Source organism: Mesoplodon mirus (assembly GCF_964341445.2).
Source record: "Mesoplodon mirus genome assembly, chromosome: 3".
Lineage (NCBI taxonomy): Eukaryota > Metazoa > Chordata > Mammalia > Artiodactyla > Ziphiidae > Mesoplodon > Mesoplodon mirus.
In genome coordinates, this window is record NC_138978.1 from 171,918,300 (window position 1) to 171,923,104 (window position 4,805).

Genomic DNA, 4,805 nt, shown 5'->3' on the forward strand with positions numbered 1-4,805 from the left:
CATGATAAACTAATGTTGGCAACTGCAGTGAATGCAGCCTTGGCTGGCAGCAGTGAACAAGTCAACCTTGTGGTCATCTTCGTTGGGAGTGTAGGCTAGGGAAGCGTTGGGCATTGGTCATTTTTATGGATGTAGGCTGCTGCTTTCAATGGCGTTTGATGACCCTTCCCTCAACTATCTCATGGTGAGCAAATGGTCCTTCGGTATTCCAATCTCTCTGATTTTGTGATGGTTTTATAGTGCTCACCTACTCAATCTAGTTCTGCCCTTTGGGGACCATAGCCTAATAATTACTCTTCTCCTGACCATCCTTTAAGTCACTGCTACCATGTCCCTGTGACTTTCTTATCCCAAATATTCTCTTTAGGCTGAATGTGCACTATTATTTTTTAATTTAGGCAAAATTTATACAACATAAAAGCAACCATTTTAAAGTGTACAATTCAGAATACTATTTAGTACATTCACAATATTATGCAAACTTCACCCCTATCTAGTTGAAAATATTTTCATCAAAAGAAAATCCGGTACCCATTAAGCAGTCAGTCCCTCTCTCCCCTCCCCCTAGCACCTGGCAATCATCACTTTGCTTTCTGTCTCTATGAACTTATTTATTCTAGATATTTCATATAAATGGAATCACACAATATTTGTCCTTTTGTGACTGGCATCTTTCACTTAGCATAATGTTTTCAAGATTCATCTGTTTTAAAGCATATATCAGGATTTCATTCCTTTTTATGGCTGAGTCATATTCCATAGCATAGGTAAATCTGTATTAAATTTAAAGCAAATTTCTCACTGTATTCCCCCCAAAAATGTTTTCAACAAATGTAAGATCCATCCATATGATTCAAAGACATCCATATGAAAAAAAGCTTTGATAAAAGTCAAAAAAACCCAGCATTGGTGAACTCAGTGAGAGGAATTTAGTGAGAGGCTAAGCTGATGTGGTGCAAGTCTTCTAGAAATCTACCTTGATATAAGAGCAGAATTTTAAATGTATGAAAAAGTGAATGGATTGCATGCATATTTGACAATGGTCACTACATAGCTCCCACACACACCATAAATAAATAAGGAAAGAAAGAAAGAAAGAAAGAAAGAAAGGAAGGAAGGAAGGAAGAAAGGAAGAAAGAAAGAAAGGAAGAAAGAAAGAAAGAAAACTTTGGATGGGACCTAAGGTTGCTCCTTCTCTCTGACAAGGGCCTCAACTGTTGGGATACCATGTAGACATCATGCAACCCTGGGGCATGATATAATTTTGGCTGGGTGCCAGAAGACCAAAACTAGCTTTCTGAAGAAAGCTCTGGCTATTTCTACAATTTTTAAAGAAGAACAGAAATGTCCAGAAAACTAATAGAGTAACAAAGATATCCAGAAAAATAATGACTAAGAAGAAAAGGTAAAGTCTTCCCTTTAAAAAAAATGTCATTTATAGTTTATGACCAGGAAGGGGTTTGTTTATCCATTTATCCATCCTTTTGTTTAACTGATATTTACTGAATGCTGGACCTTCTCCTTCTGGAAATATGGAGGATTAATATTCTGAAAACCCCTACCAGTATAATATTAACAATTGCTAGGTGGATTACAACAGCTTGCTTTAAGTGAATAGCTGAGCTTACAAAAAACAATGGAAATCTCAGAGGACAAAAATGACTAGGGAGCAGGGACCTGACCATCCAAGACTTTGTAAGCCACCGTAAGGGCTTTAGATTTTACTCTGAGTGGGATGAGAAGCCGTTGGAGGGTTTTGAACAGGGGAGTGAAGTGGTCTGACTTGTGTTCTTTTGTGCTTGTTATCTTCTCCCCCTGTCCAACTGTCATCTAGCATCCATTCCCACCATTCCCTGCTCAGTGTCCTGGGGGGCGGGGGCTGACCTCTGCAGATTGCATCACCAAGTCACTGGTGGGCTGGTTTCCAATTGGTTTAACTAATTAGGGGCTCCTAAAGGAGACTAGAGAATGAGAAGAGACAGTGGTCAGGGTGTTTCTCACCCATTCTTTTCCCGCTTTGGTGCTCTTTCTGGAAGCAGCTGCATCCTTCCTCCACTATGACTTCTCCTCTAGGGTCCCAGTCCTCACTGGGTCATGATACACTATCTCCTCCCCTTGAATTTTTAGTCCCAGACATGCATCAGCTTCCTATATTGCCAGTCCCTGGATAGCTCATTTTCTTTTGTTTGTTCTCTTAACTTTGTTGTTAATCTGTTGTAAGTGGCCCCTCCATTAAAGGCTCTTAAGTGGGTGAAGAATTCACCCATCTGGGGTCAATTTTGTTTCTGGATGGGCCCCTGAATTATACACATTTTAGCTGAATCACTTAAATTATTTTGTTGGAAACAGGCTATAAGAGGAAAAGAGTAGAAACATGGAGTCCAGGTGGGAGGCTTTTGCAGCAATAACATAGATGAGAGATGATGGTGGTTTGGAGGTGCAATAAAATAGAAGTGAGTGAATGCTGAAAATATTTTGATAAAGCCAAAAAATTGCTGACATATTGGCTATGAGTTGTGAGAAGAAGAGAGGAGTCCCAGTTAACTCCAAATCTTTGGCTTAAGTAACTGGAAGGATGGGGTTATAATTTCCTGAGATGGGAAAGGCTGTGGGAAGAGCCCACCAGATTTGGAGGAAATTCAGAAGTTCAGTTCGATATATGTACAATTTGAGAGGCTTATAAAGGAACTAAATGGAAATATGAGGTAGGCATTTGGCTGGGAATGGGGAACATTCCCAGGGCAGGGGGATGGGCTGGATGGAAACATAAATTTGAAAGTCATCAGCATTTAGCTGGTAATCAAAGTGAAGAGACTGGATTGGATCATCAAGTTTGTGAAGGTAAATAAGAAGAGAAAAGCAGTGGGCACTGGAGCACTCCAAAGATTTTGTGGTTGGACAGATGAGGGAGAATCAACAAATGAAACAGAGAAGGACTAGTCAGGGAAGTAGGAGGAAATCTAGGAGCTGATTGGTCAAATAAGATGAGGACAGATAACTGGCTTCTGGCTTCATTGAAGTGGAAGACCTTGGCAAGAGCAGTCTCAGGTGTGGTTGGAAGCCCGATTGGACAAGGGTTGAGAGAATTGAAGGAAAGGACTTAGAAACACAGGTCTAGACGTGTCTTTGGGGTGTAGCAGGAGTACTGGCACTTCTGGGTCTTCTTGGCTCCAGGTTGGTCCCCACTTCAACATGTCTTCCGAGCTCCTTCCAGCACTGCAGCTTAACCATCAAGAGCATAGTTTCCAGAACCGACTGGCCCTGGTTCAAAACCCCAGCCGTGTCTCTTACTAGCTCTGTGACTAAGGCAACTTTCTTAACCTCTCTGAGACTTTTAAAAATGGGGATAATAATGGTATCCACTGGGGAGCAGTAATATTTAAGTTTTATAAAGGTTAAATAAGGTAATAAATATGGAGTGTTGAGCTCTACAGCTATTGTTATTGTCTTTTTAAAAATGCTAATCCGATTATGTCAGTGACTCTTCCTTTCTATTACCCTCCATCATACATGTCCTAATTTTATATGCAGACTATCTCCTTTACATCTTAGCCTCCAGAAATGTAAATGTACCTGTAGGCCCTGAAACCTGCTAGGGCAAAAAGCTAGAGCTGCTTTGCTCTCTTCAGGACTTACCTTTAGGAGGTGCCATTAACAAGAATGTCCACTAGAGGGTGAGCAAGGAAAGAGGGAGGAGAAAGCTGAAATTAATCCAGTCTTTTGGGTTAGCTCTACTGAAGTTTAACACACTATAAATTTGTCTGAAATAATGTTCTTTTCCCATTCTTTTTTTAAAATTTAATTTGATTTGTTTTTTATACAGCAGGTTCTTATTAGTTATCTATTTTATACATATTAGTGTATACATGTCAATCCCAATCTCCCAATTCATCACACCACCACCACCCCCTCCCCACTCTCCCCCCTTGGTGTCCATACATTTGTTCTCTACACTTGTGTCTCTCAAAATAATATTTTGATTGTGTGGTGCTTGCAATTATCAGGGGCGCTCTACCATGGATAACCAGGAGTTAGTCTAATGTTTATAAAAAGAAAGGAGAGAGACAGAGACAGAGAGAGACAGAGACTGAGAGGAGAAGAAGAAGAAGAAGAAGAAGAAGAAGAAGAAGAAGAAGAAGAAGAAGAAGAAGAAGAAGAAGAAGAAGAAGAAGAAGAAGGAGAAGAAGAAGGAGAAGAAGGAGAAGGAGGAGAATGAGAAGGAGAAGAAGAAGAAAGAAGAAGAAGAAGAAGAAGAAGAAGAAGAAGAAGGAGAAGGAGAAGGAGGAGAATGAGAAGGAGAAGAAGGAGAAGAAAGAAGAAGAAGAAGAAGGAGGAGGAGGAGGAGGAGGAGGAGGGGAGGGGGAGGAGGGGGAGGAGGAGGAGGAGGAGGAGAAGAAGAAGGAGAAGAAGAAGGAGAGGGAGAAGAGGAAGAGGGAGAAGAGGAAGAAGAAGAAGGGGAGGAGGAGAATAAGAAGAAGAAGGAGGGGGAGAAGAGGAAGAGGGAGAAGAGGAAGAAGAAGAAGGGGAGGAGGAGAAGGAGGAGATTGGAAGGATGGAAGGAATGAAGGGAGGAAGGAAGGAAGTGAGGAAGGAAATAGGAAAGGAAGAAGGGAGAATCTAACAATAATGTCCTTGGTCAGCAGCTCTTTTTTTCTCAGGGTAGGTGTTAGAGGCCAGACTACGAAAGGGGTGGGGAAAGAGGAACAGAAGAGGTGGGGGAAGGGGAGGGATCGGGGAGGGGGAGGATGTGAACCTTGGTTAGAGAAATAAAAGAAAGTAAGCCTTTCTGGGGACAGTGAGTGCAA